The sequence below is a fragment of the Syngnathus acus genome, chromosome 2, assembly GCF_901709675.1.
Source record: "Syngnathus acus chromosome 2, fSynAcu1.2, whole genome shotgun sequence".
NCBI classification, from domain to species: domain Eukaryota; kingdom Metazoa; phylum Chordata; class Actinopteri; order Syngnathiformes; family Syngnathidae; genus Syngnathus; species Syngnathus acus.
In genome coordinates, this window is record NC_051088.1 from 22,163,488 (window position 1) to 22,189,238 (window position 25,751).

The following is a 25,751-nucleotide window of genomic DNA, read 5'->3' on the forward strand; positions in this document are numbered from 1 at the left end:
GCAGCTCGAGGAGGAGCCTATTACCAGCGCGCCGCTGAAACCGATATAATCAGTTCAACTCTGACCCGGCCTTCCCTGGGACTAACTTTTCCAGGGCTCGCTCCCCATTTGTTCCACACTGGGATTTAAATATAGGGAGAATTGCGGGGTGTAGGTGAAGGAGGTTTTGGCAGCTGGTTTGGAAGGAGGCTACAAAGGATTTTCTTCTGGAAGGATGGTTAAAGGAGCTTTGAAAGAAATCCCTCCCTCGCTTCGGTTGTACCTCTGCGTCGCTTTATCCCCCGCCTGCCTCCAGCCCGCCACCGCTTTCCTCTCTGGCTGACTTCCTGCAGCTTTGATAGCGGCGCAGCCTCTTGCACAGCAGTAGCAGCAGCTTTCATTCTGGTCAGATATGAATATGTCGCTGCCCTCAATTCCAGACGCTTTTCCACAGCCAGGTATCACAGGTCGTATCTGATGTGTGATATCTCGCCAACACTGCTTTGTTTCTGTGGTTCTGACCCCAAAAAAATGAATACAAACAGCAATGAAATGTGATGAAATGTTTGAAGCATGCGTCCACTCCACAGTTGTCTCGGAGGGAGATAGCCCCCCCCCCCCCCCCCATACTGATGAAGGTGCTGAATAATGCATTTTAAAGCACTCCACCCAGGGCCGTAGACAAAGTGTTAAAATATTGATCTTGGCTCGTCATAATAAAGCGAAATCACCCAAAGCAATCCATCACCGTAATCTGAGCGTCCACTCAACTTGCTCAATTTGCCACCTCTGTGTTTGTGTCACGTTATTGCGCAATAATAATGAAGATGATATCGGTGGAGCAATTGCTGCATTGCAAATATTATTAATAAATATATAAATCAAAAATTATATAGATATAGATATATATATTATACATATAAATTATTTATATATTTATTTATAATATTTACAATGCAATGCTATATATATATGACTTAGACTTAGACAGACTTAGACAGAACTTTATTGTCATTTTGTCAACACTAGGTGTGTACAAAACGAAATTTCGTTGCATACGGCTTTCAGCAATGTAGAGGTATTTCGGCTGGTTAAAAAAAGTGACATTCTATATAAAAATATGAGATAAGATAATTATAAAGTACAAAGTGCAGCAGTGATAAAGTATGTGAACAGTGCAGGAGACAAAAACAGTATTTACAAGTGTGCAGAGGAATGCTACGTTTGAATGTTCAGCAGTCTGACGACAGCAGGGAAAAAACTATTGCAGAACCTGGTGGACCTGCAGCGGATGCTGCGAAACCTCTTCCCAGAGGGCAGCAGGGAGAACAGACCATGGTGGGGGTGTGATGGGTCACTGATAATATTTCGGGCTCGGGACACGCAGCGCTGGGATGACAAGTCCTGAATGGAGGGAAGAGGAGCCCCGATGATCCTCTCTGCTGTCCTCACCACTCTCCTCAGGTTCTTCCAATCGGAGGCGCTGCAACCTCCACACCACACCGAGAGACAGCTTGTCAGAATGCTCTCTATGGTGCTTCGGTAGAACGTCCTCATGATGGGTGGGGGCAGGTGGGCTCTCCTCATCCTCCGCAGGAAGTACAAGCGCTTCTGTGCCCTCTTGACCAGTGTTGTGGTGTTCACAGTCCAGGTGAGGTCGTCTGTGATGTGGACTCCCAGGAATTTAGTGCTGCTGACCACCTCCACAGCTGAGCTGTTGATGATCAGTGGAGCGTGGTGAGGCTGGTTCTTCCTGAAGTCGACGATGATCTCCTTCGTCTTCTCCACATTCAGGATCAGGCTATTTTCTCTGCACCAGCCCACCAACTGCTCCACCTCCTCTCTGTAGTCCAGGTCGTTGTTGTCCCTGATGAGGCCCACCACCGTTGTGTCGTCTGCAAACTTCACGATGTGATTGGTGGTGAACCTGGGGGCGCAGTCGTGTGTCATCAGGGTGAACAGCAGGGGGCTCAGGACGCAGCCCTGAGGGGAGCCTGTGCTGAGGGTGATGACATCGGAGGTGTTCTGTCCGACCCGGACTGACTGAGGTCTGTTGGTGAGGAAGTCTAGCAGCCAGTTCCGAAGGGGGGTGCTGAAGCCCAGGTGTTCCAGTTTTTCCACCAGATGTTGTGGAATGATGGTATTAAACGCTGAGCTGAAGTCCAGGAACAGCAACCGCACGTGGGTGTTCCTCTCCTCCAGGTGAGCCAGGCTCAGGTGAAGAACGGAGGAGATGGCATCCTCAGTGGAGCGGTTCTGCCGGTAGGCAAACTGGAACGGATCGAATGTTGGGGGGAGTCTGGAGACGATGTGATCTTTGAGCAGCCTTTCGAAGCACTTCATCATGATGGGAGTCAGTGCCACAGGTCTGTAGTCATTCCATGAGGTGATTTGAGGTTTCTTCGGCACCGGAATGATGGAGGCAGCCTTGAAGCACACTGGCACTTTGGCTTGGTCCAGCGAGATGTTAAAAATGTCTGTGATGACACCAGCCAGCTGGCCTGCACATTCCTTGAACACCCGCCCAGGTATGTTGTCGGGGCCTGGGGCCTTACGTGGGTTGACTCTTCTCAGAGTCTTCCACACGTCGGCTGAGTCAAGGCAGAGGACCTCCTCTTCCTGGTGGGGAACAGTTTTAACTGCCGGAGTGCTGTTTAGTGCCTCAAAACGCCCAAAGAAGTTATTTAGACCATTTAGGAAGTCAGCATCAACCTCACCCACCGGGGGGGAGGGTGAGTTGTAGTCCGTGATCGCCCGTATGCCTTGCCACATACTCCTGGTGTTATTGGCGTCGTGGAAAAAATCCTGAATTTTCCGACTGTGGCTTCGCTTCGCTAGCCTGATGGCACGGTTCAAGTTGGCTCTCGCTGTCCTCAGTGCCTCCTTGTCGCCAGACTTGAAGGCTGAGTTCCGTGCTCGCAGCGTATGACGTACATCCTCAGTCATCCAGGGTCGTTGGTTGGCTCGGGTGATGATGTTCTTAGTGGTGCTGACGTCCTCGGAGCATTTGTTGATGTAGGCTGACACAGTCATGGCGTACTCATCAATGTTGATCTGATTGTCATATGTTGCTGCTGATTTGAACATGTCCCAGTCAGAGCACTCAAAGCAGTCCTGGAGTGCCTCCATGGCCCCCTCAGACCACACCCTCACCTGCTTCACTGTGGGTTTTGCTCTGATCAGCAGGGGCCTGTATGCAGGGGTTAGCATAACAGATAGGTGGTCTGAAGAGCCGAGGTGGGGGCGGGGGGCTGCTCTGAATGCATCCTTTATATTGGTGTAAACCAAGTCCAGAGTGTTCTCTCCCCGAGTTGGAAAATCCACGTGTTGGTAAAAATGAGGGAGAATAGTCTTCATGCTAGCCTGGTTGAAGTCCCCAGCAATGATGAAAACCCCCTCTGTGTGCGTGGATTGCAGCTCACTAATTGTCCGGTAGAGAACCCTCATGGCCTCTTTAGTGTTAGCGCTAGGAGGCACGTACACAGCCGTGATGCTAACAACAGTAAACTCCCTGGGCAGGTAGAAGGGTCTGCAGTTCACAGTCAAAAGCTCGATGTCCGAAGAGCAGAAGCTGGCGACAGATCTAGCATTTTTGCACCAGTTGTTGTTGATGTAGACACACAGCCCACCTCCTCGGGATTTACCGCTTAGCTCGCTGTTTCTGTCGGCGCGGAATGTAGCGAGCCCCTCCAGGCTAACGGCGTTGTCCGGCATTGATGAGTTCAGCCATGTCTCCGTCAGGATGAGAGCGCAGCAGTTTCTAACTTCCCTCTTTGAAGAGAGTTCCAGTTTTAGATGGTCCATTTTATTATCCAGCGAGCGGACGTTGGAGAGGAAGATGGATGGAAGCGGCGGTTTGTAGGGGTTAGCTCTCAGCTTAGCCGTTAGCCCACCTCGACAGCCGCGCTTTCGCCGCCGGTCACACCGCCTACGCTTACTCCTCCTCCGGCGTGTGCTGCCCGGCGAGCCCGCTGCGTCGTGAGCTCCTGGGGCTAGCGCCCTGAGCACTCCGAGGCTACGCAAACAGACTAGGGTAGTTGTGGCTACGTGTCCGAAAACACTCGATGACCGTACCTCCAGCAGGCGCTGGCGATCATACGCTAATCTACTGGATGGATAAACTAAACTTTGAGTTGTTTGTAGTGTCCTAGGCGACATATTTTGTGAATATCCCCGTCGTATGCTGAGACCCGTAGCGGCCGCGGCCAACAGGGGCGCCGCCATCTTGGAAAAAAAAAATATATATATATATATATTATTATTTTTATCCAGGATATATTGTGATGTTAAACACATCTGTGTACTTTGTTGCGCTTCTCATGCGATCAGTGGCGTCACCTCTAACCCAAAACGCTCAGTGACATTTCAAATGGCCATTAAGAAAACCTCCAGGCCCAACTAAGCGAGACTTTTCCCACACCTAATGAGTTTTTAAATATTAAAAGCGGCGCACTTCCTCGTCACTATTGTGAGCTCTTAATTTGCCAAGCAATTAGGCTTGTGCTCCCATTTATCAGCGCATGTTCATTTGCAGGAAATCCAGTCACTTTTTATTAATCGACGCCATAGAAACGACGAGGCGAAATTAATGCGGTGCCCGACAGAGGTCACGCCAGTCGGGCTCGCTGCTCACTGAAACGGGAGATAAAAAGGAAGTGCGCTTTGGCGGGTGATGCATGGAGATGCGGTGATGACGGGCTCATCTCCTTAAAGCTTGCCTCGACTGATTTCTCTTACCATAACGATCTTTTATTTGTGGACGATATATGCAAAGATGGCTGAGCGGACTTTTACTTACCAACAAGGCTAAACTGAAACTAAACAAAAAAAATCATCAGCGATTGGTGTCCCATTCATTCAAATCATGTTTAAAAAGCTCAATGAGCCAAAAATGTCTTAATTCTTCACAATTAAAAAAAAAAACATTTTAATTTGGTTTGTTCCTGCTTGTATTAAAGATCAGTAGATGATATGATAAACGGCGACTTTTCAGGCATGTCGTTTGCCTCCTATGTATTGTGAAAATAATGGATACGACTAAAATTGACGACAAGAATCGAATGTTCTATTCTAAAGTTAGTGTCATGAACCTTTGTTCTCTCCAGTACTCTTCCAGGACCTGAGTCAGGTGATGGGCGGAGCTTCTGGCACACACCTGTGCGACAGCCCAATTAGCTGACTATTTAAACGCTGGCGCGAAGAACGCTAACTGTTTGCTAGTATTCCCGGTCAATTGTGTACTCATTTCTAATCTTGATTATTTATTTATTTATTTATTTATAGTTTCGGATTTCCTCTCGTGTGCAGTCAGGATTACCTCATGTCAATTGTGTACCTCATTAATTCCGGTAAGGCTGAATTCTTTTGTTTGTGTTTTCCAATGACTTGTGTTTTCTTTCATGTAAGTCTTTTTGCTGCCGTTTGTATTCTTTTGTTAACTCGTAATTTTGCAGCTCCCTTGGTTGAAAAACATCGTATCTATATGTCTGCTTAGATTCTGTTCAAATTTACAATCAAACATGATTCCTGACCACGCCCGGCTGTAAGCTAGCGCTCCCATTGATGCTGATTGCTTCAGTTTTCTTTCTGTACTGTAAACAGATTAATGGGTTCCTCTATCTAAATTATAGGCAGGTCTCTTGAGTTAAAATCAAGTTAGATAATAATCAGAATAGCATCGCACGGGCCCTAAAGGACGCTGGCCCACCGGGTATCCACCAAGTACGCCAGATGTCAGAGCAATGGATCAATAACAAAGATTCAAAGGAACTTTTTGTCACGACACTTTAATCCATTTTGGAAATCAGGACGATTAAGACAACAGTGGCACCATCTTGCACCTATACTGCAGGACCCCTGATACACGACCCCCAGGGATGTTAAGCCGGGTTGTTGTCCCGGTAGGCTCGTGCTCAGGCCCAGCACGGCCGCTAATACGCTCTCATTTCTCATCCGGACAGTCGGTAAAGCGCCGGGGCAAAAATATTCCGTCTCCCTGAACAGCTTCTAATAAATTGTCCTTTCATCCACGCGCAAGACAAATTCTGCCTTCCTTCCCCTCCCTCCGCTTTCCTCCATCTCGCTCCGTTTTACTGGAGTGCCCTCCTCCCCGATTTGGTCTACTCTGTGGGGGTTTTGTGAAACTGGCACACTCCCCTCCACCTCTCAGTGAACTGGAGTGATGCCGGCCCGCAACACAGAGCCCTGGATTAACCAGGTAGCTCCAGTCATCTCGGAGCTGAGCTGCCATAACCGGCTTCTTCTTTGTAATTGCACAATTAGTGCCAGCGCCTGGTTTCCATACATCACAAATGCCGCTATTAAAGCGGGCCCGAGCCGGAGCCGGCGCTACACGCTAGCCACGGTGCATTAAGGGCAACGTTTTGTAAAATGTGAGCCAATTTATCATGATCTGTTTTTCACTCCCACCCACTGCTCGCCCCCCCCCCCAACTGCCTTGTCTTTGAGCCTGACCTTGTACTGCGTGTGTGTGTGTGTGTGCACATGCTTGCACATGGTTGTGTGTCAGCATGCGGAGGTTCAATTTGCTCATTGTGTCCCGCTTGCATAATTTCAGGCGGCTACACACACGCCTGCAGTTCCACACTCAAACACCTTTTAATGTGCGTGTACACCTCCACATGAAAACAAAAGCGATTGCTTCCTCCTTCTCCACTCCCGAGCAAAAGCCGACAGACTCATTTATATGCCAAAGCTTAACGGTATTCATTTGTAAGATGGCGAGCGGCTATAACGCAGGTAATTTCTACTCCCCAATTTCCAGTGCACTTTCCCCTTTTGCTGTCATAATCAGTGCATTAAGAGAGCCATGCAAATCCGCCGCGTTCGTTCAGCTAGCCGCTCGCCGTCACCCGCTCGTCACCCTCCCTTATCCGTACTTGCATGTCGGCGCTGTGAAGATTTACGCCGCGCCCGTTTCCGCCAACATGCCGGCGTTGCCTCTCATCCTTGCCTTTCTGCGGAAGCCGAGACTGACATAACGAAGCTAATTCAAACCTTGCTGGATTTTCACCCTGGAGAGCCGCCCTCAGCACACTAATAGGACTTCCTTTAGATGGCGTCCAGTAGCTGCTGAGCTAAAATGGGCTGAAATAAAAGTACAAAAGTAGTAAGATTGTTTTTGCTGGCCACGAATTGGCAGTGGTCAAACATCAGGCCGTAAATTCAACCTGTTACAAATGCAACATTGTGAGAAGGACACAGCTGGTGAGCTAACAAGTCTCTGCCCACCTTGGCGTTAATGTGTTTGCGGCTACTTGTAAACAGCCACTTGTTTGGATTTTTTCCATAAGTGTCTTGGCACTGCTGACACACTGCACAGAAGCGCAATTACTGTTTTTGCTTTTTTATGACAGCCACAGCTAACATTTTAGTGCACGAGGCATAGACCCCCTTTCCCCTGCTCAACCTCAATTTGATAAGTGGGCAGTTTGTAGTGATGGGAGCAGAGGACAAGGGGTGTTGCCTTAACATTACATTGTTGTTGTTTTTTTAAGGCTTTTTTCCGCATTTGGCTCACTTTATACCAATATGATTGAAAATAAAGCAAGTTAACATTGATTAGTCATATTCTATCATTTTATGATATCTGCAGTGCTTGGTTGGTTCTTTTTTTCCATAATGCCAATGCAAAACTTTGCCGAGTAAAGAATTTTTTCTGCTGACATTTTTTTAATTTAATTTAGTTTAATTTTATTATTTTGTTTCTGACTGAAGTGGAATTAAAATAACGATGACGGACTGAAATATTGATGGACTGATAATGACGCACTGACGGGTCGACTACCGTTTTTTTCCATGTATAATGCGCAAAACCTAACTAATTTATTGTCCTAAAATCTGGGGTGCGCATTATACATGGCTACAATTTTTTTTATTTTATTTTTTTTATTATTATATTTTTTTAATCCGGATATCATACGGAGGCCGCCATTACCGATGCGCTTTCTTCTCTGCTGTTCACTTCAAACACGCTCCATACGAACACAATGCTCTCGTATCAGACGCTTGCTCGATCACCTGCTCGTTTGCCGTCACAATGTACCCTACACAAATCCGAAACATTTCTTCGCTATTGAGTTTGCTAGCGCATGCGCAGTGATACTGACCGGCAGAATAACATCCGGTTGTTCCCAAAGATGGTCTTTTTTCTGAAATAATTTTACGTTTAAGTAGGAGTCAAAATTTGGGTGCGTATTATACATGGGTACAGGCTTTTTTCCAGCATCAACATGCCATTTTTAGGGTGCGTATTATACATGGGAGCGCATTATACATGGAAAAAAACGGTAGTTGGACATATGTGTTCTATGTATATTTGTATTATATTCAGTACTTATTTTTTAAATGAAATTCTTCTGCTGGAAGGCATTTTAATGTGATTTCTGCATTATTTCTTTTGCAGTAATATTGCCAGTGCATGATGTTAGTGCTAGCCTTAGCATCTCTAACATGATGTCTACCATGGTCGTCCTCCATGCATTGCGGCCTCACATTCCCCCGTGCCTTCAAAAGTAGCATCGCAGCATCTAATTGAAATGAATTCCCAATCTTGCATCACAACAAAGCGCATAGTCCTCCTTTTAATTTCCTTTAACAGTCCCTCCAAGCCAATGAGCGCCTTTCAGTGTGTAATAGCGGCGAGAGTTAATGTAGCTTAAAGAGACAACGTAATTGTGGCTGTCTCTGTCATATTTATCTTGTTCAACATTTCCGAATACAGCAGTCGTTAATCACAGGTGCACGTGTGAGTTTTAGGGGGTAATTAGCGCGGATTGTCACCAGATATAAAATGTCATAAGGCAGTCGCCCCCATCAAAGGTCATGTGACCAATGGACTCTGCTGTCCCAAACTTAGCTTAGCTTCTCTTTTTTTTTTGCTAGCGCGTGACATTTTGACACGATTGGACGCCGGAAGAATCGTGCCGAGATGCAATCCCGTTGTCATGGCAGCAGCCTCGGTCGAAAGAAAGCAAAATAACATTCCAAAGTAAATCTGAAAAAGCTCCTCTGGGTGCAATTGCCGTCTTGGAATGAGCTCTTGTTTCTTAAAGATCCAACATTAGCATTGCGCTTTTAATCACAGATACCTGCTCTGCGCTTACGTAAACAGACAAATAAAAGCGGCTAATGTTTACCAAAAGTTTCCGATGCAGTGCAATGTGTTTAGTTATTTGGGATTTCCAATTTGTCTCCACTCATCCAGAGGAGCATTTGGGAAGGATAGAGATCATTGATGATGGCTTACGATTTCTAGGTTCAGATCAGGGCTTTCGAATTTGTCCCCACAATTTCAATGTCTTGACTTTTTTATTAAATTCATTCGGGGTGTGGCTGAATACTTTTTGCCAAAAGAAATAACTGCTCAAAGGCCCTTTCCGAGTTTTGCTCCTCCATGCAGATGCATTTCCAAGATGGATGATGAATCGTGCCGTCTCAGCATTTTTTGCTTTGCGTCGGCGTTAATGGAAGTAAACGGTGGCGCATCTGCCTCGCCGCTGTTTGTTTGCTACATTCGCAGTCATCCCCCCCCCCCCAAGCCCCCCCCCGTTGCACTGAGGCTTGTTTACCAAGATCAGAGGCAAGCGTCCCGGCTGCGTGAAGTGTTCCCATCATGCTTCACTCGCCGCCTGGGCAGCTCCCGCCCACTCATCATCCCAACATTAGTAGTCCTCTCTCTCCCTCTCACACACAGCAGCTTTTTCTTCTTTGCCTTCCTGTCGTTGTGATCTCCCTGTTTATGTTTGACCTTTTTTGCCGCTCCGCACAGGCTAATGATGGTACAGCGATAGCAGGTGCGCCGCATTAGCCCGCCGCTGCCGTGGCGGAACAAATTAGAGGTCCGCCGACACTGAGCGCCAACCTTTTCACCGTCGCTACTCCGGTTTGTGGCGGTGAAAACAAACACGGGGGCCCGTACGGCGGATATGTAAACGGACGTCACGGTGCCCGTTTTTGTGACTTATCAGGTGTGTGCAATTTGAGTAAAATGACGTGACCTCAACAACATTATCTGGGAAGGGCGAGAGTTTGAGTACAGTTTTACGAATGCTGTGCTCTGCAGCTTTTACTCAACTTTTTTCAAATCCGCCACAGCGGATTATGCTAACCATCTTCCGCATTCGACAAAACAAGGAAAAGCATTTCCTTTCCGTTGAGTTGGAGAATCTAAAATGTTTTTGGTTTACACAAGATGGCTTCAAGCATACCGCGAATGATTATATCTGATGTCCGTCGCATTTGCGGACAAAGGTTTTAAGCTAACGTTAGCTTTGTAACTTTATTTTTCGAATAAAACAGAACATCCTCTCACGTGTGAGTAATATTAGCGGGAGGGTGAATGCTATATGTAGATACCCAATGACAAGAAGCTAATCTGCGGCTAAAATTAGAAAATGTGTTACTCTCCTCTAACGTTGTATTTTTGTAAGCTAGCTTTAGCTCATTACAGCAGTTTCAGTTTTTGAGCAGCTAGCAGATTTTTGTATTCCCTCATTTGGATTCTATAATTCTTATCAATCGTCAATATAGAAGAATGTTACATTTTTCTTTACTTTACATTGACGTGATTTTTTTCTTCTGATCATAAGTAAATTTAGGTTTAATCGTTGTATGATATAATTTTATCTGTCTGTCCGTCCATCCGTCCGTCAGTCAAATCCATCTAATGTTATTTTACCCTAACAAATCTTGACTCAGCAAATAAAAATAAGCTTTTGGAATTAGTAACATTCAGATGGAAAATTGGAGATGAGCAAGTTTTAAAAAATACCGACAAGACCTAGCGGGAGGATGTCTCGGTGCTTTTAAATCCAGCAGCCTTTGCACACCATCAACCCGTAGAGATGAAAACTAAAGTGGCGAGAAAATTAAATACATACTTGATCGCAGGGAACTTGCTGTCGGGCAAAATAAGCACCTTTAGCAAAGGGGGATAAAGCTTCTGTTATTTTCCCAGTGCTATCTTGCAGGTTGTCTATGACTGTCATTACGGCAATCAGTCCTTTCAATGTGTTGAATGCCAGCCAATCTAAATTGGAAACCTTGCCTCCTCCTCTTCATCAATCATACGTATATGTTTGCTGACTGATGCCACGCTTCCACAACCTCACCTTTAAGTCTAGCCTTCTATGAAAGCCATTGAATGGAAGATCTTGGCAGTCAGGTTAGCTCTGCTCAGTTTCTTCCCGACACATTGAAAGAATCCAAATAGAGCTTTTGAGGACCCAACTTGGTTTTATTCTAGGAAATATCTCCATCCATACGTACCACAACAGCACCACCAAGGTCGGAACAATAGCCGATCTGGGTACAGCTAATATCTGTGACCTCTACTAGAGGTTCTCAGTCTTACCAGCCACAAAAACAACAAATGAGGTTATTTGTTTGTTTTTAAAGGAGGTGAAATTGCCTCATGAAGCGCTGCCTGATATAACCGTCTTACAATCTCCATGAGTACAGTAAAGGCTGCCTTTAAATTGAATTTACAGGTCCCTTTCTCAGGGACTCGGCCGAGGCTTAATATTGACATCACACAATTGATATTAATGAAAACATATGGAGTGTGGCTACACGGCACCACCGTTGCAAATGAACCAGAGTTCCCGGCGAAATGAGGCACAGCCTGGCGAGCGGCTCTAAATTAAACAGTCTGGTTTTGTTTGCGCTGCACCTGCTTACGCGTTAGCTTGTGTGTGTGTGACGCGGCTAATTAGGCGTTACAAGCCGGGGCTAGCCCAATCGATGGCGCGCCGTCACCTAGCGATGCTGATCAATTTTTCTGTATTGATTGGGTTTCCCCCGCTCATTAACGTGTATGATGTGTGGGCTGGGGATAGTTTCGTCGTATCACTGCTGTGCTATAGGCGGGCTTGTTGCAGGCACGGGGGTACTGATTAGTCTTGTTAACACGGAGGGTGTCAGGCGCTTGTCCAAATGGCACCACATCGGTGCAGATTGCTCCAGCGGTGTGTATGAGCCAAAATCCGCAACCCAAACATGCTGTTAGGTCCGCACGCAGCACCGCAGGCCCGGGAGGAGACGAGCTGTTTTGTTTTTTGAACGCTTTGTAAAAAAGTGCCAGTCCAAAATGACATGAACAAGAAAACGCAGCAAATCTGAGTTAGCCCCTCCCACCAAAAAAAAATGTGATCATAACTCGGTTCCAGTCGAGCAGAGCAGAGTCAGCGCCCGGACTGGAAGATGACTGGCTTCCCCAGAACTTATTAAACATAATTGCAAACTAATTAGTACAGCGATGGCTTGGCACCTCCGTCTAGTGCCAGACACTCAATGTGGCTTTACAACATGCATTTAAATTTTACACTAATTGCCAATCCTTGATTAATTCATGACTCGGTGTGCTTTATAACAGTTATTAATATGGCTGTATAGATTAGATTAGGAATTAATTTCCAAATAAAAACCTGTCATTACGTGCATGGCGGCAACTGTGTGTTGCGTTGCAATGATTCATGTGTTTTGTCAGAATGTAAAGGGTGAGCAATTTTATTTAACTATTGCTTGTTTTTGTGAAGGTATGCATTCAAACACTATTATTATTTTTATATTATTTTTTAATAATAATAATGTTATTATTAATTAGAATAATTATTATTATTATATAATTATTTTTAAAATTATTTACAATTGCAGTGATCGTAAAATAAATCACATCTTGATCTACTTGTTTGCTATAAAATAGTATGCAAAGCCCCTCGCACTGGTTTTGTGCTTTCTCATCATCCGACCTCTGACCCCTGCAATTTCCCCCAGCTGATTCACATTCATCCACAATGCATTATCTCACCAAAAGTGTGCCCGTGTACTAAATGTGTCACTCAGCTGCTTCCTAACATGCTACTGGCTTGTTGTGTCATGATTCGGTGCAAGTATGCTCCCATTGTAAAAAGGCTCAGCGGTGATAAGTATGAGCAAGTGGGTGAATGGGAAAATATGTTATTGTAGGCAAGATGGTTCAAATTCCTCACCTCACTGACTTGGTTCTCATTGGCTCCTATAAGCAACTTCAAACAAGCTTCAAGTCTCATGTTAAGAAATGAAAAATGTCAGGTCAGTTGCTTGTTCAGTGGACGTACTTTCTCATTTGAAGAGTTTTTTTTTTTTAAGCCTTCGAGACCAGATGAGTGACAGCTGCAGGTTGTAGCCCCAAGCAGATGAGTTGAATTCACTTTTAGCCTTTTTGATTGTCAAGATGTAAAATCTACCGAAATAATGAAGCCGTACTACTTTTGGGCACGTTTGGGAATCTGAAGAGAGGGAAACCAAAACACAGATTGCTCCGAGTTGAACTTTCCAGCATGGACAGTTCATCACCGCTGCCTTAATGACGGTGACCAAGTTTACGGTCAACCTTCAGGTAAAACACACACCCTGTCACACAAGCCGCCATTTAAGGAGCAGCCCACCCGCCAACCTCCTTCCCAGCCCGGGCAAATTATTTTCTTTGAGTGCCGTAACTATCATGTCACGCCACGTTGTCATTATAGTGATTGCCGGCAGTCCTGATAGCCTCCCTGCGGTGATTTGTGCCTTTGAGGAGTTTTCCCAGCCGTACTCTCCTCTCGTCTTGATTGCGGCAGCTGTCATCAGGCGCTATTGCCTTGTTTGCAGCAGCAGCAGCAGCAAAAAAAAAAAAAAAAAACCTCTCCACAATTTCATCTGCCGCCCCAAAAAGAGGCCGCTACCTCCTTCTTGACCCCGCCCCCTCCGGGGCTCACGTCACCTCGAGTCTTTACGACAGGGAGCTTTGTCTCGAAAGAGTCTGTCGTCTCCTAGCGTGAGTCGCTGGCAGCGACGTTTACGCGTTTCTCTATTGATATTTTGCTTTGTTTTCCGAGCCTGCTCCCCCCCCCCCCCTCCCTCCCCCTTTCATGAAAGTTGTCATTTGTTGCCCATTGTCTTGCTGGTATTTAGCGGCGGGGAGATTAGGCAGCTGTGAATGGACTGCAGCTGTCTACGCTGGATTAGGGTAGTTTAATCAAAGTATTTTCTAATGCGCCTGGTAATGATGATCCATGGGGACGACGTCTCTCTAGCAGATAATGATAGCTGGGCCGGGCCGCCTACTGGAGATGACTGGCTTCTGAAAGTGCTGCTGTCTTTGTAGCTGCTGCTTTTACAGGACAGTGAGTGATTCTCGACCAGGAGTGTCAAACTCATTTTTCCCTCGTGGGGCCATTAATGACTTAAATAGAAATGAATGGCCCCCTCATATTATCACATACAACAAAATCCAGTGATAAAAAGTTCAACAATTTATTTGGAAAGTGGGATTGTGACACAATAAATGTACAGTTATGATATTTTAATAAGAAACACTGTGTCGACACATGATTTGTCTTGATGGGCCATATAAAATAATGTGGCGGGCCGGATCTGGCCCCCAGGCCTTGGGTTTGACACCTGTGTTCTAGCCAGAGAACTTGATAGCACTTGTGTCAATTGACCTCCTGGGGTATGTTTTGAAAGAAGGCAATGAATCATCTTGCGCTAAAACCTCGGCAGAATTTTTTGTGTCGGTGGAGGACACAAGAACGCAGACTATAAGCAGCACCTGAATACAAGCCGCAGGTGTTTTAAATGAAATGTCATCATTCTTATTACCTGCATTACCAAAACAAATCCTTTTACAATATTATAAGAGTCCTAAAAAATACATCTATAGATAAGCCGCACTGGACTATAAGACGCAGGGTTCAGCGCTTTAAATAAATAAATAAAGAGCGACTTATAGTCCAGAAATTACGGTAATTAATGGTGTTGCAAAGCTAGCTCTTTGACCAGTTGAAGTTTGTACACTTCAGCAAGGGGCGTGGGACACCTGGCTGTTCCGCCTACCCAAAATAAAAATTCATGAAAATATATCGTCATTTCGCCTTTCTCAAACATTTAGATTTCTAAAGAGTCTCATTACCAGGTAGCGTCTGCGCAAACCGTGACGGGTTGCTACCGTTCCTGTTGTGAGTCCCTGACATGAGACGGTGCTTGTTTTCCTGGAGGATGTGCAGAAATAACAAGGCCGTCTGCCTCTCTCGAGCTGACCTGCCTTTCCGACGTGGAACTCTGAACACAACGAGACAAAGAAAGCCTTGGCGGCAGTTTGTAAAAATAATCTCTCCCAGGGATCCTGCGTCAAAAATAACCACACAGCTACTTTTGACTTTTGATAGCAGTGTCTGCGCTAATAGATGATATCGCTGCCACAGTCAGGAAGTGCTTTTTTTTTTTCTTTGTCGATTGTGGCGCCGCATCACATCATTACTGCAGGATTACATGTGCGCTCACCCCCTTTCTCATTCACACAATGACGTAATTATATTTTCCCTCCCGACAACATCTCACAGGTATTTTCCCTACCGCATGCACACATGCAAAGTGAGACCAAAGGCCATTTTAAGGCAAAAAAAAGGAGCATTTTGTGCCTTTGACACGCTCGCCCCTCCCCACTATGGACAAAGGTCCGCAAAGCCCGCCGGTGAATGAGGGTCATCTGTGGCCAGGCCCCTGGGAGCCTCCCGTTGAGCCGTTTTAATGAATGTCATTTTCTTGCGTTAAACACCCCGATTGTTGGATAATGGCCTCCCAACAATAACGTTCATGCAATTCCCCTGTCTTTTGGGTCGGCTCAGCAGGGGGTAGTAATTGATTGTGTAATTCCAATCAAAGCGGTAAACATATTGGACCAGTACACCTGACACACATACAAACACACTCCGCTACATATCAGAAAGGACACACGGAAAATAACATCATGTAACTCCAAGTGGGGGTTCCCGGACCACCCCCGAACCCCACCGAGTTGTTTTCGCTTTCAACTTAATGTTCCACTTTGCATTAACACTGTCTGAAATTTACCCGAATTCCATCTGACAGCCTGTAGAACCAAGCGCTGCAGCCGCTTCCTTAATGGCAATCCAGTGGGAAGTGAGAAGATTAAAAAAAATAAATTAAAAAAAAACATAAATCCACAGCGTCCTCAAGAAGAACTACTGCATGTTAAGCTTTTATTTAGCAATATGCTTATAATGTGGTTGCTTGCTTCTAATGGAATTTTGGAGAAGATCAGATCATAATAGTCATGAGTTTCTTTCCACCAGGAGGATGCATTCATTACCTGTGTTGGCTGGTGACCTAACCTCCGTTTATTTTCTGTAGCCTCATTTGGGTCACGAGTGATCTGGAGTTCAGAACATGTACGAGCAAACGTTCACGCTCACATTCGTGTCTTAATTCCACTCCTCAATCAAGCTGGAGTTTGTCAAAATGGTGCCTTCAACCTAAAATGTTTTTTATATCCATGTGTTGTCAACAAGTTTAGATTTGCACCTGGTCTGGTCAAAATGTTAACCAAGTTATTTGGTGTTTGGTTATTTTTGTTTTCCGTACATGATCTAAAAACTTGATTTAAAGATTTATACCAGCGCCGGTGGTTGCGGTTTCTACACCGGCTCATATTTCTGCTGACTTGTGTGAGTAAATTTGATATTAAAGCAATATTGATTTGCAGATCCTTAATCATTGAGCTGGCCAACTTTCGGTTATCCCCACTGAGGAGATGAGCTCCCCAGGGGCAAGACTTCAACTTACTGTATAGACAGGCACTCTGAGGCAAATTCAATTTTTCTGCAATGCCAAAGAGATTTAAATATCCCATCATCAATCATTTGACCACATATAAATATATGGTAGCTGTCACGTGCGATCAATACTACAAGCACACCAAAGGAGTGTTTTGTCATTTCACAAGTCAGGCAAGGTAGGGCTCGGTCTAAAGTTACATCATGAAGAGTGATAGTATGTTTAAATTTCATTTTGGGCTGGTGATGACTGACAAAAACATTTTTGAAAAGCCTGCCATTAAAAGTCATTAATAGTGAGAGTCATTGAAATTTGAAGAGGCGGAATTTAATTTCTTTGCGTCCCAGTTACGAGCATTGATGCGCTCCATTTGCCGACCCAGACGTCCGACTCATTCATGGAAATGATGTCAAACCCACAAAACTGGCATTTTCTCTCTACATTACATTTCTTGGCTGCCAATGATGTTACCTGTTTACCCAAAAAAGATATTAACACATAATTTTTAACACTTAAATATTTGTGAAATATAACCCACCTGCACGGGGACTGACCAAAAATGTGAAATTGACCACATTTGGGCATAGGAGGCTTCCGTTGTACTCAGCTGTGAGTATGAACTATTAACCTCTGACATAATATCATGGAAAATAAGAATATAATGAATTTGTTTTTCACTCCAAAGTCTTTTATGAAGTGTCCCTTATTTACTAGTAGAGAGAAAACTTCATTGCCACAAGTGAAAATTTTGTACATATGCTGTATTTTGTCATGTTGCCCCCCCCCACTTATTAATGCTTGTGCCGCAACATACACACAGCAGTGTGAAATGCGTGCTGCTGTGTGTGCCGCTTGCTAAACAATGCTAATTAAGAGAGACTGCGGGATCGCTTCATTGACCTCTCTCTCCCCGATGTGTGTTTGTTTTTATTGTTCATGCTAATTAGGCTTAATCCTCGCTCGCTCGCTCGCTCTCTCTCTCTCTCTCTCGCTCGCTCGCCACCGACCACGACCAACGCCGGGCACCCACGCCGCAGCCAATCTCATAAAGCCTTACTGCAAAGCTGGAATGAAGGAAGAGCAGGAGGGGAGTTCTAGCTGGACTGCTGTGTGCGAGTGTGTGTGCGTGCAAGAAAGGGGGTATCATGTCGGCTGGGGCCCCTGGCAGCCATTGTCTCGCACTACAATGATACGGCTCACAAGTGAGCAGTGGGCCGGTAATGAGGTGGAGGCCCCGCCGAACAGCGTGTCCCTGCCAATTGTTCTGCCGCCACAGTAGGAGAATGGAGCTGTCTGCACGGAGCCTACTCACTCACACACACTCACAGACACACACACTGCCCCCCCTCTCCTCCCTCATCTCATATCTCTGACATGGGAGTGTGTTCGCTAATGGCTAATTAAAACAGGACTATGAATGAATGGCCAAGTCGAAGTCAGATAAGGAAACTTCCAGGGCGAAATTAACACATCAACGTGTCAGTCTGGACGGACACACGCGGATGAATTTTGCGCTCACACGTGGCTTGCATTTGGCTTTTATTTTGATTTCACTCTAGTGTTTGTTTATTTGCATGATGACATCACACTGGATAACAACTATTATGACACAAAAGTATGATGGGAGGGCCAACGTTGTTTGGGGTGCCTTGTGAGCTCCGGCGTGCAGCCCGGAAAAGGTCAGGGCCAAGTGGGGAGTAGAATGTTCTGCGCACAACCACCTGTGCGCTGCTTCTGTGATCCCATAAGCCAAGCGCCCACCGCACGGCCATTGTGTTGCAGCGCTACAAGTGCACTTCTTCCTTTTTTGTCACGGCCTGAAAGAAGGGGGGAGGCTGAAAGAGCTCATGCAGAGGGGAGATATGCTCAAGTGATTCACAAGGCAGGTGGTGCAGTTCTCAGGATACACACACATATACACAATGCTATGATTTTCACCAGAAGTGGCAAAATTACTCAAACTTTGTACAGATACTTGTATTTAAAAAAGTAGAAGTATAGATTTAACTCCAAAGTATTGAGTGCAATGGACTAAATCATAGAAGTACAATTTTATTTACATTATACCCATTTTGACAAATCAGCAATGCTTAAACACGCGGAAATTTGTACATTTGGGCACTACAAAAGCAGAACACAGTTACTTAAATTGACTTTTTTTTTTTCTTCATTAGAATGGGGGGTAGGAAGATCCTATGTAATGGTTAGCTCACTAGCCAGCACTCAATGCCTTTTACGATAGCTGTCATGCTCCACCAGCCTCAAGTGGAAGAAACTCAAATTGCTCACCTTTGTGGAAAACCGTCATTGTTGTTGATTTATTTTGGATTTATTTTTTATTTATTTATATTTTTTATGTATTAGTTTTTATTTATTCTCTATATGTTTTATTTATTTCTTTATGTATTTTTATGTTGTTTTTTTATTTTTTTTATTTATTTTTTTTATTATTATTTTTTTTTATGTATCAGTTTTTATTTCTTTTTTATTTCTTTTATTTTAATTTATTTCTGATTTGAAATCCAAACATGTTTGGGAACTTTATTTTCCAAAGAGTGACAAATTGTCGAATTGTTTTTCGAATCAGCTCAGCTGTTATCTTTGGTTTGATTCCGGCTCAGAGGTATTATCCGGCCGCCTACTACGGTAGAGGTCAAAGGTCACCCTGTTTGTGTGCGCCTTCGCCAGTAATCTTCATCCCCATCCTCATATTAAATCACACTTGACACACCTGCAGCCGACACCGCCTCATCCATATTTCATCCGGTGCACGCTTGCACTTTTTTAGCTTGGCTTCATTTGGCAACTGACCCGGGCCGGGCCAGACGAGGGAATAATTGAGTTTGAGCCTGGGAAATAAAATGAAAAGGGAGATGAGTTTATAAAGTCCACCGGGCTTCAACTCTCAGCGTTGTCGGGGAAAAATTGAAATGCATGAATCAGCAAAGGCTATTTTGTCCGTTTTTTGTTTTGTTTCTAAAAGCTGGATGGAAAAGACAAGGATGAACATCATCATCGAAACAAATTGCGCCTTCTGCTTGAAGCGGAGCCGAAGATTTGCGACTCAATCAGATGAGAGGAGATGGAGCAACACTTTGTGATGCAGAAAGGTCAAATTGTTTGCTTAATTAGCCACAAAAAGGCTGAGCTTTAATGTGATGCTTCTGCACCCACCTCTCATTTCCTTCCTCCTTTCCTGTTGCTCCTGACCTCTCGTTTGACATTTCAGCAGTTGTTGTTTTTTTTTTAACGTCTTGGCTTCACTCGCTCTGTCCATCCCAGTGTGGAACCAAAACCGAATTGTCGATCCAGAATTACACTTTCTAAAAATTAAAAAAAAATCCTGGTTTTAAGACTTACGTACTCACGATTTGAAATCTCTCTCGTGTGACTTTTCTAGAGTGAGAGCGTATTGATTTAGCTCCAGAGTTAGAGTTATGACATGTGGCTGCGATAAACACATCCCATAAATTGCTCTGTAAATTCTTCAAAGTACTCCTCGGTCCACTCGCTTTATGAAGAAGCTCCCAAGAACATACGATCTATCTAATCGATGTTCAGATGTACCTCCGCACCTCGCTGGTCCTCGTTTTGAGAGCAGACATACCTGAAGGTGACTCAACTGTTTAGAATTCCTTTCAAATCTTTGCTGGTGTCTGCTCGGGAGTGAAATTGCTGTGATTCTTTTCTTTTTTGTCCCTCCAGCTGCCAGCGAGCGTCCCAATCAGCAGTCATTGATTAATTGGATTAAACCGAGATGATCTAAATGACTGATCAATTTCCATTAGGTAGCCTTAAGTACATTTTAATTGAATTGGAGGAGTGCTGTGATTTTTCAGAGTTGCTAGTGGCACACCTGAAGTTTAATGCATTCGAGAGCGACGATTAAAAATGTGTTTGCGCAGATGGACTTTTAGGCCGGACTCCAGATCATCCCTTTGGATCTAAAGTTGAAATTCCTAATTTGAAACAAATGAAATGAATACATCTCATGTCGTCCAGCTTCTTTTCTCTCTCCCACTGCTTTAGTGATTGCCCACCCTCCATGATTCGCCCTCTGTTGTTGCCGTAAACAAGCAGCAGGGGGTTGTGGGTAGCGAGCCTGCCCGATGCGTGTGAAACCGGAGGGGGAATCTGGGTTTTGTAGTTTGGTATCGGACCTTCTGTGTGTCAGTCATTTTAAAAGCCTCTAAACAGAATACAAAAACAAATGGCCAGTAGTCAAATTTATTTTATTTATTATTAATTAATATTATTAATACATATTATTATTATTATTATATTTATTTTATTTATTTTTTAAATTGTATTTTTTAAATAATTTGTTTGAATTGGGCCAATGCACATTAATGAGCATCAGTATAAAAACAAATGTAAATATGCCGGATTATAGCTACAAAGCTAGTTTACATCTGTAGTCCCCAGGCAGGCCAATACAATAAAAAGGAAATATAAATATGTACATACATATAAATACATACGAAAGAAAATATAAGTAACGCAGTGAGCCCAAGCACACGTTATGTTTATGACAAATGTTTACTTTCCTCACAAACTGCCCGGCTATCAGTTTATGGGAAGCAAAGATTCTGTTCTGAGTAAAAAAAAAAAAAGAAATGGTCAGGTGAGTGGTGTTGACTGACTTCACACTCGTTGGAAAGGGATGTACCGCTTTCAGAGCTTTGTGTGTACACGCAAAAAAAGGAAATAAGCACTTTAGATCCCCGTTATACACAGCTGTGAGGTTCACATCTCCCGTGGAATACTTAGCCTGAGGATTACGCCATTTGCATAAATCCATTAAAGCATTTTTGCCATTTTCTTCTCTCTTGCCTTGTCTCTTTCACCCTCTCTCTTTCGTGCACCTGTGAGGCTACGACAGAGCATGGGAATGATTTCTTTCCCGTTGGTGTGAAAATGGCAGTATCGCGCGGGAAAGCTAGCAAAGACGTAACCAACACAGGAATCGCATAAACACTTTATGGTCTTGTCTCCTTTGAGTTCTGTTGTATCCCTCCATATTGGCTTTTTTTGGGGGGGGGGGGGGGGGGGGTTAAAACTTTGTATGGAATATTAAGCAGGTACACCCTTAAAAGTGTTGGTTAAAAATTGGACCGACGCAGGAAGTTGGGTCTATTTGGTTGGTTTGTGCAAAACAACCCAGGATGTTGGGGTAAATTGAGTCCAATGATGAACCCAAATTGGATTGTTTTGCATTTTTAAGAGTGTAATTTAATATTCAGTCAAGACAGCTTTCCCTTTACCTCATTTTGCTGTTATGTTTTTTCAAGACTGGGCGGCCATCTTGTGAGTGATTCGCCAAATTCTGTGTAGTCACGATTATTTTAATCTGGTACATTTTTCTTGACCTAATTTTGCTGCTATGTTTTTTTCAAGACTGGGCAGCCATCTTCCCAGTTGTTCGTTAAATTCTCTATAGTCATGATTATTTTGCCCTTGTACGTTTTTCATTACATTTATTTTGGCGGCCATTTTAAATATATTTTCATCGGTGCCGTAACTTCTCGTTCATCTTCTTCTGTAATTCCTTAAAGTTGATCAACTCAATCAGGCCAAGCTAGGCAGCTACAGATAGCATGACTAAGATTGCTTTCCCAAAGGCTTCTGCGTCGGCGCTCTCGGTATATCTGGAGGCCTCCTCGTTCCCGCCTTCGCTTCCCCGTCTTACTTCAGTGATGTGAATCATGAAAGCGGTTCCCTATACAGTCGAATGTCTCGAAGAAGAACAATAAGCAGTAAAGATTTTGTCTTGATTGTGACGCCTCAGGAGCAATGAATCCTTAGCTGAAGCATCTAGGTCAGTAATTCATATCAAAATATGCTCTAAGGACAGATGGGCTTGCGTATGTGACTTAATCGCAACGATTGCATTCAAGGTCGAGATGGATGACATCATCGGTGGGAGAAAGAGCGCACTCCAACTGCTTGCTTTCTAAAACGGCCGACTGGGGGAGTTCAAGTGGAGACATGGACGGCATAATTACTTGGAAGCGAAAACACAACACGAAGGCGTTCTTGGCATAAATGAGTCATTGCGCTTTGTTGGTTTGTTTTACTGACGTTCGACCTAAGATGTTCAAGAGGTCTTCGTTGACGGCGTAAAAAGTTCTTTCACCACCACCTCCGTGTTGTTTCCTCTTATGGTGCCAACATGCAGAGGTCAACAGCTTCCTGATGCCCATATAAGGTCACACGGAGGGTCATGTGCTCAGATGCAAACTGAGAAGAGTGGGAAAGAGACGAGGTTATTGTAGAAGATTCTGAACAGAAAAGAAATCACTGAAAATTGTATTTTATTTATATTTTATTTTTATTTATTTTTTCTGTTTTTAAATTTTATTTTATTTTTCGAAATGTCCACGAGGGTGGACCACTTGAAGTGGTCGCCCACATTTCAACGAAGCGATGCACGCTCGGGTCCGCTGGACCGAGTTTCGGGTCAAAACCGAACCGGCGCACGTTTTACAGCATTTAAGTTATTTAGTCAGTGTGGCTGAATGATGCAGAAGGTCGTGGATCACTGTAGTCGTCCTGTGTAATATTGATTTAAACATGTCTTGAAAGATCTGCGTTGGTCGCGGCCATGTTAAAAACTTCACGTTGTTTATTTCTGGGGGGCAAAAAAAATGCTCTCTGCTCCTTACTGCTGGGGACACACACTTGACTCATGACCGCTTATGCTAATTGCGTAGCATTTAACACGCGTGATAATTAAATGCAAGTTTAGGGCACCCCCAGAGGCTGCAAAAATATGCAGCACATCCAAAGTTAGTTTGCAAAAAAAAAAGTATCTTTTGTCTGCATGGGGTGATGGATGACCTGCGGCGATCATGAAACAAATCTTGCACTGTTTTTGCCCAAGGTGCTCTGAACTCGTCTACAGGAAATGAGAAAGTGCCACTCCCCCGATGGCGAAACAACAATTTCTATCTTTTCAATTTTGCCATAGTGTCACAAGAATCTGAATTAGCTTTTTTTTCCTCAAATCTCTCTTTAGTGGTGGTTCCATTAAATATGAATGAACTCTGCACATATAAATTTCCATCAGTTTTTTTTATTTAGCCAATGTAGTCAGCACCCTAATTTTTCATCTCCAGCCTGAAACAACAAAAAACTTGGACAATAAAAAATAATCACATACTGTGCCAGACTCTTGCGCCTGAAATTATGATTCAAGGATGACTCAAAACTGCTGGCCAGAAAACCAACAGGTGCAAGAACTCATTTTGGGCATTTTTTTATTCCCAAAATCAACTCAATAAAACTAAAAAATCAAACAATACAAACTATACAATGGATTCTTGCTATTTGCAAGGGACATGTATCATGAACAGTAAAAATCTGTCTATAATTGACACCTATTGAAATGCATTGGCGGGAAAAAAATGAAAAAATATAATATAAAATATATAATAAAAATGTAATATAATAAAAAGTTCTGGCCTTTTTTTAAGTGAATTACGGCACCAAAGAGCTTTAAATTGTAGAAAATGGGGGAAGTGGCATTGCAGGCAGAGTCGGAGATAAAGGGGCTTGTATGTCAGAGGTCATTGTAGGACAGAAATGGGGAGGTTATTAATTTTTTGTAATGCAGTTTGCTGCAGATGGTGACTCCTGAGCAAGGTTTGACTTTAATGAAAATGCTCGGCGTGGAAGATTAATGGCTCATAAAGATGTAGCGTTTAGATCGGACCACTGCCTTAATCTGGACGCCGATGACTAATCGGCGTAGATCCTCAGCCGCTCAAGTGCAAACACCTAAATACGCCGCTTCTCTTACCTCACCCGGTTCCTCTTTTCCACCTATGCTCACCCACCCCCACTGCTTCATTTTCACATCACCCCCCACGCCCACCCGTCTTCATGTTGCTATGAATTGTAGCGGGGTTAAAGTTCAAGGCATGCTGAGAATTATCTTGATTTATGCCCTCCCGGCTCCAAAGAGTGTGGCAGGCGGTCGGCGGACCGTTAGGCTGCTGAAATGGAAAGGTAACCTCCCTCCAGCCTCACCAAGTTGCCGATTTTTTTTTTTTTTTTTTTTTTCTTCTTAACGAGAGAGCCACCACATCATCAAGTCGGACAAATCGCTTGGCTGGGCGCCAGCTCTTTTTTTTCCCCCTTTTGCTGGTTAAGCTTCATTCTAAACTTCCAAAGCCACCCAGTATGATGGCAAGAACGATATTTTTCAAGCAAATTGATTTGGAAGCTTTACGACATGTTTGTGGCACAAAAGCTGGACGAGGAGCGTCGGCCGTAAAGCAGCAAGCTGGTGCTTTATATTTCAAAGCTAGTAAAACATTGACCCTGCCAGATGTGTCAATTAGTTTCTATCTGAAGCCAAACGAAAACAGGAATGTAGCTTAACTTTGATTATTAATCATCTGCATTAAAGCCACGTTAGGAGGCGCAAAGCTAAATGTGAGTCTTGGCCTAAAACGAAGAAGCTGCGGTCGGACTCTGAAAGGCTGGATGGAGTTCAAACCTCCAATCTAAACAAGTCAGAACCCCGGACCTCCCGCTGCCCACCGACCAAAAACAGAGCGAGACATTTTTTTACAGAGTAACGTGACACGGGGAGCACGGAAAAGGTAAAAAAAAAATGGTGCCAGGATGATGTTCTGTTCAGTTGAGCGTGCAGTAAAAATACCACGAGCGCTAGACTCAGGAGTTTTGATCCCAATGCGGCCGATGAATGAATACGGCATTGATGTGGAAGCTTTGGCATAAAACTCCCTGCTCCATCCATCGGATCAGGCCATGGCGACTGTTGGCTGTCAAATGGGAGTCAAATTTATCAGGCGTGTTGCTCGCTGCCCTGACGACGCACACGCCCGGCGTGCAGCGCTAGTTCGGGCAGAGGTATGTTCTTGTCAACATACCGACATGAAAATCTATTTATTTTTATGTGGCGAGATGAGGCCGTCGAGGAGGAGGAGGCGACCCCTGGAAGGCCTCAACTTCATCCAAAGCTCATCCTCGTCCCCCCTGCCCCCCGACAAATTGGAAAGCTGCCTCCCGCACACACCTCCTCGTCTTCATAACGTGACCTTGCACCTGGACCCTCTGCCCACTTTGTCATCCATTTCATTTCTTCTTCAGCAGTCTGTGGGACGGGTTGGGGAGAGCTGGGG